The sequence below is a fragment of the Convolutriloba macropyga genome, chromosome 1 (genome assembly GCF_964194025.1).
Source record: "Convolutriloba macropyga chromosome 1, txConMacr16.3, whole genome shotgun sequence".
NCBI classification, from domain to species: Eukaryota; Metazoa; Xenacoelomorpha; order Acoela; family Convolutidae; genus Convolutriloba; species Convolutriloba macropyga.
In genome coordinates, this window is record NC_134468.1 from 9,762,938 (window position 1) to 9,777,691 (window position 14,754).

At 35.7% G+C, this 14,754-nt stretch overlaps 2 protein-coding genes across 3 annotated transcripts in view; one reads left to right on the forward strand and one right to left on the reverse strand.

Moving 5' to 3' along the window:
* Positions 1-14,754, forward strand: part of LOC142334816 (neuropeptide S receptor-like) — a 311,777-nt gene that overhangs the window by 147,057 nt on the left and 149,966 nt on the right. The window contains exon 1 of one of the 2 annotated variants that reach the window (XM_075383163.1): positions 13,846-13,908. The exons of the other annotated variant lie outside the window; for it this stretch is intronic. The gene's annotated coding sequence lies outside the window, so the exon portion shown is untranslated. Of the gene's footprint in view, positions 1-13,845; positions 13,909-14,754 lie in introns of those variants that run through there. 2 annotated transcript variants of the gene reach the window in all.
* Positions 1-14,754, reverse strand: part of LOC142334842 (general transcription factor IIF subunit 2-like) — a 143,557-nt gene that overhangs the window by 39,379 nt on the left and 89,424 nt on the right. The gene's annotated exons all lie outside the window — the stretch shown is intronic.

The following is a 14,754-nucleotide window of genomic DNA, read 5'->3' on the forward strand; positions in this document are numbered from 1 at the left end:
ATAAAATTTTGTTATTCACATTTTTTCAATTAGCTGAGGCCGTACTTTTTGGTGCAACCCGTCGTCGTCGATACAGTGAAGATTGCTATATCCTTTTGCAATGTTCCACGGTATCACCACTTTGCGTTGTGTCTCAACCATTGGAATTCGTTTGCAAGCGTGTCGAGTGCTCCAGCAACGTGGAATGGCTCTTGTATAGTAAGTTGTTTATCAAAAAATAGAGTTACAACCGACGAATTAAAAAATTGTGTGGTATTTACTATTTTGATGATTGTAATGAGTCGCGTATAGTATTCTTGCTCAGCCGAGGGATTAGATATTGATTTTTAGAGACGTAAGGTTTCGTTTGCGAGTCCAATATTAACAAATTCTTTTGGGGCGATGGTTTTTTTGTGTGGAATATCATAGGCTTTCACCCGTCCAAACTAGCAACGGATGGGACATGAAGATTAAAAAATTGGTCCGGAATAAAAAAAAAGGAACTCTTGGACAAGGAAAAGTTGGTACTTGTTCTTGGCTACAATTGATCCAAAGTCACCGGATTTGAAAAGGAGATTGGGATTGCATTTAAAAAGTCATAACAAATCATAACAATTAGAAAACATCTATCGTGATAAGTTCAAAGATGTGTAAAATCGAAATCACAGCTGAAAAAAAAATTTACATCTTTAAAACGCGACAAACACCGTCTTCACATAACAGAATTTTAAAAAAAATTGCCTTGACCGGTTTTGATGACAAATCTCTATATCTAAACGATAGGTCAAAACAGAAAAAGCATCTGAAACGATATATTGATTTTAATGAAAGTGAAAGCATCGAGATTGAGCTGAGCATTTCGATAGTCAGATGGAAAAAATTTTCTATTATAGACCTGATATTGTCTTACAGATAACAAGCGTCGGAGAGTCAATATTCTGAAAATCGATATTTAGATTGAACATCATTGCATTTACTTCTCATCTATCTGACTCCGCTATTTGCTTTGGTTCTTGCTTTTTGCCTTCTTTGACGCTTCTGATTTTTACGCCGTTTTCATCAGGTAATCGTTTTTACAGACCTACTTTTTTTTGACTGAACGCGCTTCAGACCTTCGTGTTTGTACAGGTAATGTTTCAAACTTTTCATCAATCTTTCACTCTGTCGTTCGGGTCACCTTACTTGCGAGAAGTTCTTGGCGGTCAGTTCTGATTTTACTTCTTTGATAATTATTCACTGCATCATAAACAATATCCCTTCATTCCAAGAGATAAAATGATTGCAGAGACAAGATGTTAGCTTTTCATTCTTGTATTGCAGCTATGACCTTGTCGCTCATTTTGGTGCATAGTCTTTTCACAAGATATGCACCTAAAGACAGCTTGGTTTATGTTTAATTTATAAACGCATGTTTCACATTTGATTGTGAGCACTTTTGATTGCTCTTTCTGTGGTTTCTCAGAACGCGGGCTCATCATTTACAGTAGACTTTACCCTGCAACTTAGACAAGTGGCCTTTTCGGGCGCTAGTCTAAATAAAAGATTTATAATACCTATAGTATAGCGAGTGTTAGCCAGTTCTCCGCTAGAGCGCAAATAGGCACTTTTGGATGCTGCCTGAAACTTCCGCACTTGCACAATCCTGCACATGGGCGCACATGAGCACTAAGTGCTCTGGATGGGCGCGGCTGTCTGTTATAACAGAGAAACGCTAGCATAAAATTTTGTTATTCACATTTGTTTCAATTAGCTGAGGCCGTACTTTTTTTTGGTGCATCCTGTCGTCGTCGATACAGTAAAAATTGCTATATCCTTTTGCAATGTTCCACGGTATCACCACTTTGCGTGGTGTCTCAACCATTGGAATTCGTTTACAAGCGTGTCGAGTTCTCCAGCAAGGTCGAATGGCTCTTGTATAATAAGTTGTTTATCAAAAAAAACAATAAAGTTAAAACCAACGAATTAAAAAAATGTGTAATATTTACTTTTTTGATTATTGTAATGAGACGCGTGTAGTATTCTTGCTCAAACGAGGGATTAGATATTGATTTTTAGAGACGTAAGGTTTCGTTTGCGAGTCCAATATTAATAAATTCTTTTGGGGCGATGGTTTTATTGTGTGGAATATCATAGGCTTTCACCCGTCCAAACAAGCAACGGATGGGACATGAAGATAAAGAAATTGGTCCGGAATAAAAAAATTCCGGAACTCTCGGACAAGGAAAAGTTGGTACTTGTTCTTGGCTACAATTGATCCGAAGTCACCGGATTTGAAAAGGAGATTAGGATTCCATTTAAAAAGTTAAAACAAATCATAACAAATGGAAAACATCTATCGTGATAAGTTCAAAGTTGTGTAATATCGAAATCACAGCTGAGAAAAGAAGTTACATCTATAAAAAGCAACAAACACCGTCTTCACATTACATAGTGTAAAAAAAAATTGCCATGACCGGTTTTGATGACAAATTTTTTTTATCTAAACAAGAGGTCAAAACAGGAAAAACATCTGGAGCGATATATTGATTTTAACGAAAGTGAAAGCATCGGAGATTGAGCTGAGATTTTGGATGGTCAGATGGAAAAAAATTCTATTCTCCACCTGATAATTTTTTCTGGCAGATTTCACAAAAATGGTGACGAAAACATAATAGACACAATTGATATGGAAGCAGGGGAAGAGCTGCCGGCAAAGCGACAACGCTTGTCCTGAAAGCGCTATTAAAATTAGCTCTGAGAGAGGATAGCTGACCAACTACAACCCTATTGGTAGTTCCAAGAAGTTTTGACGAGGAGATAGAAATACCGGCGATTACTCGGCGCATGAGTTTATTTTGGCAAATACAGCTCCGATAGAGGAGTAGAGTGACTTTTTCCATCCGTGTTTTTCCTGAAAAATCCAGAACTCCTGACAACACAAAAACAATCGCCGCCATAGACACAGACGGAGAAGTAGTGTTGAACGTGTTCATTGTTAAAATTTAGCAATGAGTTGAAACAAAATATGTATCTTTTGATTTTCGTTAGTTGTTTGATGTGAAAATGTTTTTTCTCAACGTGGCTTTCTTATTTCATTTTTTTTCTACTTTCTTATCTACTCTTTCAATTTTACTAATGAAGCAAAACAAGGTTTTCGATTTGTCTATTAATAAAAAATATAAGGTCGTTTTGGTTTTCGTAACTTTTTATTAACGAAATGTTCTTACAGATTTTTCATCAGCTGCGTTTGACTAATTCTTCCCATTAAAAATGATTGAAATAAACCCTTTTTATCTGACTGCTTCCTTTAGAAAAAAGTTAAGATAAGTCTTTTAAACATCCAGGCAACAATACCCGCATATAGGGAACATTTGCCAAGAAATTCTTATCCATGCCCAAAAGCATACAAATTTGGGAAACAATCGAAAAACACTATTGATTCGAACGTACCTCTCGAAGATTATTTACTTAACAAAAAATCCAATTGCTTGACGTTTTGTCAAAACTCAAAATTGAAATGGACGAACATTTATAAAAAAAACCTACGAATTTGGTGCTCCTTTTATTTATACAATCCAAAGTATTTGGATTTTACTGTGTTGCTGCTTTTTTTTCACGATCTGTTTACACTTTTTCTGATTTTTTATGTCTATCAGAGATCAGTGTTTTTATTTATTTTTTCTGATTTAGTGAAGATATCCAAAATAGAAATTAGGTCTGAAGCTTGTTTTTTTTCCAATTACATTAAACTAAAAATTTTATGTTTTTCATATAGAATTTCACTCGCGGCAATTTTAATGCAGTTTTCAGAGCTTCTTCTGTTGAGTGCTCATAATAAGATACATATGTGCTCTAATGGCGGCTATTTGTAAATAATTGAACTCATCAATGGGCAATTACACCTGCATGGGAAATTAAACTTAAAAGAGTTTCTCGTGCTTTTGTTCACCTTTGGCTATTTTGACATTTATTCGCATTCAGGACATGTATTCAGGTTCCTAGTAGAAATTCAACCGGGAATTGTTTTGTTTTCAATTGAAAATTTTTTTTTTACTTTGGCACTAAATGTTTTCAGGAAATTTAGTCTAATTTTCTCCGTTTGAGTAGTTTTTGTTGGTATTTTGTTGTTATTTCTGCATAACTGTATTCCGTTCCACGAATGTTCATGAGCGTAATTGATTATAAACTTTATTCTCTAAATGCTGGTTTCCAATAGTATGCTTTTGGATATTTTAAATTTGGTCAAAACCGAAAATGTATCTAAAAAAACTCTGAAGCGCCATATTGATTTCATCAAAACCATCGAAAAATTAAATGACAACTGGATAGTCAGATGGAAATAGGAAAATTTCTATTCTTCATCAGATTATATCTTTGTTAGACTTCTCAATTTCAGGCTAAGACTGCAGACATATCTGATTTCGAACTACAAGACAATGTAGGTTGCTATTTCTTTTTGCCCTGTTCAACGGTATAACAAATTCAAGTAGCGTCGCAAACATTGGAATTCGGTTGCAAACATGTCGAGTTCTTCAGCAACGTTAATTGGCTGTTTTTACAGTAAATTGGTCATCAAAAAAAAGAAATTCTTATCCATGCCCAAAAGCATACAAATTTGGGAAACAATCGAAAAACACTATTGATTCGAACGTGCCTCTCGAAGATTATTTACTTAACAAAAAATCCAATTGCTTGACGTTTTGCTAAAACTCAAAATTGAAATGGACGAACATTTATAAAAAAAACCTACGAATTTGGTGCTCCCTTTATTTATACAATCCAAAGTATTTGGATTTTACAGTGTTGCTGCTTTTTTTCACGATCTGTTTACACTTTTTCTGATTTTTTATGTCTATCAGAGATCAGTGTTTTAATTTATTTTTTCTGATTTAGTGAAGATATCCAAAATAGAAATTAGGTCTGAAGCTTGTTTTTTTCCAATTACCACTAAACTAAAAATTTTATGTTTTTCATATAGAATTTCATATAGAATTTAGTGCCAAAGTAAAATTTTTTTTACTTTGGCACTAAATGTTTTCAGGAAATTTAGTCTAATTTTCTCCGTTTGAGTAGTTTTTGTTGGTATTTTGTTGTTATTTCTGCATAACTGTATTCCGTTCCACGAATGTCCATGAGCGTAATTGATTATAAACTTTATTCTCTAAATGCTAGTTTCCAATAGTATGCATTTGGATATTTTAAATTTGGTCAAAACCGAAAATGTATCTAAAAAAACTCTGAAGCGCCATATTGATTTCATCAAAACCATCGAAAAATTAAATGACAACTGGATAGTCAGATGGAAATAGGAAAAATTCTATTCTTCATCAGATTATATCTTTGTTAGACTTCTCAATTTCAGGCTAAGACTGCAGACATATCTGATTTCGAACTACAAGACAATGTAGGTTGCTATTTCTTTTTGCCCTGTTCAACGGTATAACAAATTCAAGTAGCGTCGCAAACATTGGAATTCGGTTACAAACATGTCGAGTTCTTCAGCAACGCTAATTGGCTGTTTTTACAGTAAATTGGTCATCAAAAATAAATAGTTACAACCAATGAATAATAAAATTCTATGTTCTTTACTTTATTGAGGAATGTAATGAGACGTGATTAGTATCCGTGCCTAGGAACAAATAAGATATCCAGTTCTGCGTAGGTCTATCATAACAATTAGGATACATCTATCGTGATATGTTCAAAGGTTTGAAAATCGAAATACAGGCTGAAAAAAGTAATTAAATCTATAAAAAGCGACAAAAAACGTCTTCACATAACAGAGTGAAAGAAAATTGCCATGAGCGTTTTTGTTGATAAACCTTTTTTTCTAAATGATGGTATTCATTCGTATTTGTATCATTGCAAAATAGGTCAAAGTGGAAGAGGAATCTGAATCGATATATTGATTTAAACAAAGTGAAAGCGTTGGAGATTGAACTGATTAATTGGGGAGTCAGATGGAAGAAACTTCCTATTCCCCCATGATCATGTCTCGTTTCAGATGTCACAAAATGACCTTGAAAGTGAAGACTTAATAGACAGAATTGATTTCGAAGCAGAGGAGGAGCTGCCTTCAAAGCGACAACGCTTGACGAGAAAGCGCTTTTGAAGTGAGCTCTTATAGAGAATAGCTGACCTTTTTAAACCCTATTGAGAGTTGCAGGAAGTTTTGACGAGGATATAGAACTACCTCGGATTACTCCGCACAGGATTCTATTTTGACTAAGACAGCTCCGATAGAGGAGTACAGCGGTTTTATCCATACGTGCTTTTCCTGAAAAATCAAGAATTTCTGACAACATAAAAGTATTCGTCATCATAGACACAGACGGAGAAGTTTTGGTTAATCTTATTCATTATTAAAAATTAGCAAGCACTTATATAAAAAAAATTGTTTCTTTAGATTTTCACTAGGTGTCCGATGTCATTTTTTTCTTCTTAACGTGGCTTTCTCATTTCGTTTTTTCGATTTTCTTATTTACTTTTGTTCACCTTTTGCTGTTTCTAATAGAGAATAAACCGGGGATCCTATTAATTCAGTTTACGGCAATTGATTTTTTGTCTTTGGAACTGTTAGTTTTAAAGAAATGTGGTCTAATTTTTCAGTTTGATAGCTCTTGTTGGTATTTTGTGGTTAATTGTGAATAACTATATTGAGTTCGACGAACGTTCATGAGCGTAATTGTTAATAAACTCTATTATCTAAAAGCTGGTGTTCAGTTGTAAGCATATGGTCATTACAAATATGGTCAAAACAGAAAGGCCATCTGAAAAAAAACTCTTAAGCGCCATATTGATTTCAAATAAAGTGAAGCCATCGAATATTTAAATGAACAACTGGATAGTCAGATGGAAGATAATTCCCATTCCCCATCAGATTATATCTACTGTTAGTTTTCTCAAAATGAGGCTGAGGAACAGGATATAGCTGATTTCAAAGCAAAATAGGAACCGCATTCAACATGACAACGCTCCCCCAGAAAGCGCTGAATTTCGAAGAAGCTGCTCAACCTCACCCCGGTTAGATGTCGACTAGGAGAAACAAAATATGCCACTGCTTGGCGCAGGTGATTTTTGAGACAACCGTCAAAGTGGTGTGTGAAATTAAAATTTCAACAAATTTTAAGGTTTTCAGTGCAAACTTCGCCACCTGCGGCAGTTTAACTGCTGTTCTTAGAGCTTATTCAGTCAAGTGCTCATAACAAAGTGCATATGTGTTCTGTTGGTGGCTATTGGTAAAAGTTTGGGAAGTTGCAGCCTTTGCGACTTTCACCTTATTCGTTATCATAAAAATAGGAAAATATTTGAATCTCGCCACATTCTTCTAAATTTTTTCAAACACTATCTCTTAGTATCATTAATTTCAGGTCATTTTTTCCCAGCAACCACCAAAGTGGTGTGTGGAATTAATGTTTCAACAAATTTTAAGGTTTTCAGTGCAAACTTTACCACCTGCGGCAGTTTAACTGCTGTTTTTATAGCTTATTCAGTCAAGTGCTCATAATAAAGTGCATATGTGTTCTATTGGTGGCTATTGATAAGAGTTTGGGCAGTTGCAGCCTTTGCGACTTTCACCTTATTCGTTATCATAAAAATAGGAAAATATTTGAATCTCGTCACATTTTTCTAAATTTTTTCAAACACCATCTCTTAGTATCTTTATTTTCAGGTCATATTGGCATAAAATTAGACATAAAAGAAACAAATTTTTGTTTCGAGTCCATTGATGAGTGTTTTAAACACTTTGACACCATTGGTTCTCAAAATTTGTCAGTGATTTTTTGAGTTTCACGTAGCTTTGTTCATTTTTTGTTGTCCTGTCACTTAATCGCTTTAAGGAAAAGTCTCCTAGGTCCCTATTAGAGTTTAAAGCGGCCAAATTATTTTTTTAGTTAAAGGCATTTAATTTTTTTGACCTTGACACTAAATGTTTTCGAGAAAGGTGGTATTTTCCCTCTGTTTTGCGTGATTTTTTTGGTTGTCTCATCTTTCATAATTTTGATTATCCGGTCTCATCAGCTGTCAGGGATGATAAAATTAAAAGCCTCAGTAGTCTTAGATTATAGATATTGCCTTCAAAGAATTCTACGGTGTTCGTTTTAAAAATTTATTTAGAGAGGAGTAAAAAAAATTTTAGCTTTCTACGATTTGCTGGACTTGCTGCAGTCTTTGCACTTCTTCCCGAAACTGACAGGTGATCTAGGTTGGTAATGAAGATATTTTTTTGAAAAATCTTTTTCATTTTTTTGCTAACTTTTTCGTTGATTTTTTACTGTTCAGCTTCAAAAAAATATGCCAGTTTCTTAGGTTTTGCCAAAATTGATGTCTAAAGTTTTGTCTAATTGTTGGCATTTTATAAAAACTGCAGATGGGAAAAAATTGAATTGAATTTGCTATCTGAGCTCATAGCTTAATATGATTTTGACACATTTTGTTGTGTTTGATGTGGTTTGGTCACTCTTTTTCACCGTTGGAACTGCTCGAATATATTTAAGACATCTAAATGTTGATGATCTGCCATGATTATCGATTCGGGAAAATAATTTTGTTTTTTGTTCTAATTGACTCTCTTTATTTTCTGATTTTTCTCAATTTCAATAGTTTTTGCTCTTTTTGCTTTATGTGACACTGTTCTCACTAGATTCTTGTACTCATTCAAAGGATGCACAGGGTCAATGTTTTTGAAATTAAAGTTGTTATTATTATTGCTTTTCAATTTTTGTAAAGCTTTGTTATTGTTTCTCAAATCACTCGGTCTTGGAAAACGAAATATTTTTGTTATTTCCATTTTTTTGTTTTTACTTTTTTAGTTTCATGTGTTTATTTGCCTGTTTTAAGTTTATTAATTTTATAAAACTTTTGAGTGTCAAGACCTTAGTTAATTAAAACTTTGGATTGTATTCAGGACTTGTCCTGCTATTGTTTTTTTGCAGAAGTTTTCACATATTTTTCCATGACTTTGGCATTTCAAAAATGGCGAAGTAGGTAAGGCTCAGTGGGCATAAAATTTTAATAGGAGCCCAAGACTGGCTTTAGTAGTCATTCAATCGCTTAGAGTCGCGACATATTTCCGAATTGATAAATGTCTTCAGTAAGACATCATTTTTTCATGACCAAGGTTTGAGCTATAAGTTATAATACTGTCAAAATAGACAGGCAAACGGATTGTCAGTTGTTAAGCGTCTGGGTCTGATAATTAGGTTACTGTAGGACTTCAATTGGCAATGGAATTGTTTTCAACATTTTACTAATAAAAACTTCAGCACACATTTTCCGAAAAATTTGTTTTCGAAAATTCTGACAATTATTATCACGTTTCCTTTTATCGATGATTTTTGTCGAGTGAAAATTTTTAGGCTTGAAATTAGTTACTGAATATTTTTCCGAGACAATAAAAGATTTTCGAAGATTCCAATGTTAAATTTTTTTTGAGTAATTCCGATAAAAATTGCAAAAAAATTTCAAGTCTTTGAAATTTCTGTTGGCTTTTTTGAGCTTTTGGTCCTTACGGGCCAATCAAACTTTTTTAGGTCTTGAATATGGGTAACCGGCCCAAATTTGAGAGGCAAACAATGGGTTTGAAAACATGAATTTTGCAAAACTTAGATGCTTTCTTTAAAATTTGCACTCGTTTTATTTTTTTAAAATATTCGTCGTATTTCTCGTTTGAAGTTTTTTGCGCAATTGCGTTGTTTCTGATACATACTTTTGAAAACTATAGTTGTTTCTAAAAGTTTTAAAATATTGATTTGAGACAATAATCGCGTCTCATATAACAAAGTTGAAATGGAAAAAATCCATCATCAGATCTCGTTTTTCTCCTGAAGTTTGAATGAGATAACACGAGTGATTTTTAGTAACCTAATGCTGTACAATATATAAATGAACTAATGGCCACGAGCAATTCAGCTGAAACTTAAATCATATCAAGTTAGTCCAAATTGCAATCGAAAATGATTCCTTGGCTTCTTCAATGCTTTTAACATTAATTTCGTGCTACTATTCCCTTTTTCTAATTAATTGGCCCCTGCAAAATAATTGAACTTTTTCTGCATTTATAGGTAACTCAATCTGCTTCAGATAATCTGCTTAGGCCAACTTTTTCAATTTTCTAACTCCGAGCGCACTATTTTTGTCTGAACAATGGTTTGGAACTTGTCTGATCAGAGGTCACTTCAGCATGGGACGGTCTAAACAGAGGCAGTTTCAAGTGCACGCTATTCAGATCAGAGGCCGATTCGAGTCAACACTAGTCTGATCAGATGCCAAGTCGAGCGAATTTTGTTCAAGTGTTTGTTTTTTTTTCTGACAGATGTTATCATTGCTAAGGGTCACCAATACAACGCGTTCTAATCAGAACCCCATTGAGAGTCTGATAAGGTTGATCAGAATCAAGGGGTCCAGCTGATAGCAACTACCGGTCCCCTCATGAAATGATTTAACATAACTGTATATTAAAACGTTTTTACACAAAGCTGTTGTCTGGGTCCACCTATTCAAATAAAAACATGATTTTTAATAATTTTTTTTTGGCACTTGGGGTTTATTTTAATTAGCAACACTTTTAGAATTGCTTTTCCGTTAGTTGAAAATATGATTGAAAATATCAATTTTCATGAAATAAACATATTTTAGCAATATTGAGAGATTTTTTTCTTGTTTAAAATCATTCTCCGATCAGATTATTTTGAACGCACTATAGTCGAATAAGAGACAACTTCCAGTGCACTTTATTCGGATTAGAGGCAATTTCTAGCGCACTTTATTCTGATCATTGGCAGTTTCGAGCGCATTTCAGTCTGCTCAGAGGCAATTTAAATCACACTTCAGTCTGATCAGAGGCCCATTCGAGCTCACAATATTTTGATCAAAGGAGGTTTTCAAGCGCTTATTAAGCGCAGATAGAGCTTCGAGCGCACATTAGTTTAATCAGAAGAAAATTTATTCTGGGTCTGTCAGATCAGAGGTCAATTTTGTCTGGGACGGTCTGATCAGAGGCCATTTTGGACTAAACCTCAACCTAGGAAACATAATCAATCTAACATTTGCCTCTGCTTTGTTTGCATTTCATGATGTTTCTTGAGGAACTCCGTGGTTCAAGGATAACCAATCGGAATGAGCATTTCACAGTTTTTTGTGAGCCAGAAAATTTTAAAACGTTCAGGAATGTATTTTTCTCTATGTTAACCCGGGCCGAGGAATTTTGCCAAAACTAAGTAGGTTTAACAGTAACTAACGCTGACAAATTGGAAAACTCACCGCAATGTGTTCACATGAAAATGCGTTTAATGCGCTAAACGTATGAATTCGCATAAATTCAACGCTTTCAACGCAAATTTTGGTAAATAACTAACGATGATTTTTCCGACCTGTCAACGCTAGTTATCGCTCATCTTACATAATTTTGCGTTGAATTTATTAATGAGCTTTCTTAAAGTCAGCGCGTAGACTTCTGGGTATGGGACTTGAACTACTGACGTTTTGCTTACTTGTCTCATTGTCTATCACTGTGCCACAGATCCTTAATTAGTTTAAGAACCTCACTCTAACCTCACTCTTAAAAAATCAGACTGTAACATAATACGTTTCACATAATTTCGTCGTTTCTAAGCGTAGATCTTACATAATTTTGCGTTGAATTCAGCGTAGATCTTATATGATCATTGTTCAACGTTTGCACTACTTTTCTCTGCCTTCAATTGTTTCCAGTTTCTCTTGCACGCAACCGGTTTTTGATTTTTTCTGCGTTAATCGAAAAAAAATTGTGTCTACCTACCTCATTCCATGACCCAACTACCATCTCCCACGTAACCCCCTCCCCCGTTACACCACCCCCAACATACCAGCCCACGTAACACCCCCACCCCCAACGTACCACCCCCACGTACCCCCCTCCCCCCCCCCCCCCTCCCCCCCCAAAGTACCACGACCACCCCACGTACAGCCCCACTTCGTACCTCCCCTCCCCCAACGTACCCCCTCCCCACAGTACCCCCCCCCCCCCAAGTTACACCACCATCCCTCGTCCGAACTTACCTCCCCCCAACGCCCTCCCTTTATGTAAGATCTACGCTAAATTCAACGCAAAATTTTTAAGATCTACACTAAATGCAACACAGAGTATGTAAGATTGGCGTTGAGCGCGTTGATTTTATGTAGGAGTTGCGATCACGCGTTGATCTTACATAAATTCACCGCATTCAACGCCAATCTTACATAATTTTGCGTTTTTAGCGTTGACACCTCAGCTCGGGAAGGTGTGTTCATTTTTTTCACATTTTTTCACACAGGATTCTTTGGTGTGGCTTGGACAGAACTTAAAAATTCAAAACTAATCGTTTGATTATTTATCAGAAACGTTTGTCGGCAATTTGGTTGGACTTTCCTCTTTTATAATCTGCCGACTCTTCTAATTAGTTTCTAAGTAAGAATTTCACTACTGCTCGACTTTTCCTGAGTAAAAATTATTTTGAGTTCATGGATTTTTCGGGGAAAATATACAATACCCAGGTTGATCTGTGCGACTCAAGGATATGAGATCAGCTATACTGAAATTCTCTCTGAACAGACCCAATTGAGTCGCGCTCGGTTCGAGCACTGGTGGTACCCAGACTAAAAATTTAATAATTGAAGCAGCAGTAATAATTGGTTTGTTGTATATTTTTTTAAGAAAATGAAACTATCTTCATTTTTTGTTTTTTTTTGTGCTCTTCATTGTTTAGCTCAACAAAACAAAACAATACTTGCTTTTTAATGTAATTTTTACCCCTCATTGTCAATGTTCATTAAAGAGCGCTCTCTTCGGGACTAATTAATGTTTCCATTTCGGGGAACAGACTGTTTTACTGTGGTTGAGCCTTTTGGATCTCATCAGACTATGCACACTCTGGGAAGGTATTTCTGATAAGAACGTACACACGTTGCAAAGAGAACTCTGTTCAGACTGCCCAGAGGCTAGTCCATACTCTGATCAGACTATCAGGACCATAGGTAGTGCGCTGATCAGACTGTGCAGACTCTGGATGTGGCTCTGATCAGAAAATCGAGACTGCCGATTTTCTGTTGCGCTTTTACGAGTGCGAACGAAGTCGGTCTGCTCAGGTTTGGTTGCTTCCTCAATTTGCTTTCTGTTCCCCAGAAAAAGTAACCCTACTCTTAATAGCTTCTCGACACATTAGACAAATTACCACAAAACTTTTACACTTATTCTGGTTGACCAAACAAAAAGAGGCAGAAAAATAAAGGACGTCTTACAAATTAAACTTCCAAAATTCAGTTTGTCCTGAAGTTATTCATTCACATCAAAGCTGAACACTGGTTCCCGTTTCAAATCGTTCAGCTTCTAGGTTTGTGTCGTGCTGCGGGAGTTTAGTTAAGAGTTGATATAAATATTTGAAGTTAAATCGGCGATAAAGTTGAAACGGATCCCATTTTTGTCACCTGTTTGACAGGTCTTTTGATCCTAACGAAACGCTTTTGTAAAGATATGTTTGTTACGTTTTCGAATTAACTTGCACCGCAGTTTGCATGTTTCAGTGTGAAGAACCAAGCCGATATAATTTCCATTTTATTTGATCAATTCCAAACGTTTTTCCATCTTATTAGGCTGGTTTGATTTTGGCTTTCAACTGTACCAAGATTGTACAAGATAATTGGGTCTTTCCCATTATAGCCCCCCCCCCATGAAATTATAGCCCCCATTATGGTATAATTAACATGATGGGGGGGGGGGCTCTAGGTTATCGGACAACTAAGATGGGGGGGGGGGGGGGGGGGTGGGCTGTAATGGGAAAGACCCGGATAATTTTCTTATGCTTCTGGCAGGTCACATTTTTATGTATCATGCGTAATCCGTAAACAATTTATTCTTATTATTATTATTTATCGTCCGATGCGAACCAGCTTATTCATTAATTTCGGAGATGGCAAATCAACAATCCAGCTCAGGTAAAACCTGATTTCCAATACAGATTGCAATGCTGTTGGAGATGTAAATCGGATTTTCAAAGCCACTTTAGCAGAGTTACTTAACATTGCCAGATTTTCGATAACAAATAAAGCAGAGGAATATTATACTTCTGCAAAAATCTGAACATTTTTTTGCTGCAAACCATTACGTAATGGTTGAGTGACTCTGCTTGAAGTCACTGAGAACTTCTGGCGTTTATAGAGAACCGCGAAGCAGTTCGAGATATTAAGTCAGAATTTCGAAGTGACTTCTGCGGAGTCACGTAACCTTCATTACACAAAACGAACATGTTTTAAAATAATGAAAGTCAACGGAAGTCAACTTCTGGCTAAGTAGCAACTTCTGGCATTTTAACTACTGGCACTGCAGACTTTCGGCATTTTAAATCGTGCGAATGAGTGTTTTAATTAATCGTTTCCTACGATGAATGAAATTGCGAGAAATGAACACATTCATTTAGTTTGAAACCATAGAAGGCGACATTTCGGTCAACTAATGCAAAAGTTGAAATCATACGCCTCCTGTTAGCTCTTGTTAGAGAAACACAATACTGCATTGCTAATTCGGATTTTTTCGTAGGTAACTCCCCCCTCCCCAAACAGCCCCAATATTGCCATTCGGCCATCACTATTAAAACACACCATTATTGGGCGCAGAAATCAATTAGAGGTAGCTGGCTATATTGCATATAATTGATAGTTTTGTGTATGTGTGTGTGATTTTGTGTGCATGTGTGTGTGTGTGTGTGCTGGCGGAGGGGGTGGGGGCTGTTGATGGGTGTTGATATGTGGTTCTGGTTGTTATCTGCAATTGAGTACCATGAT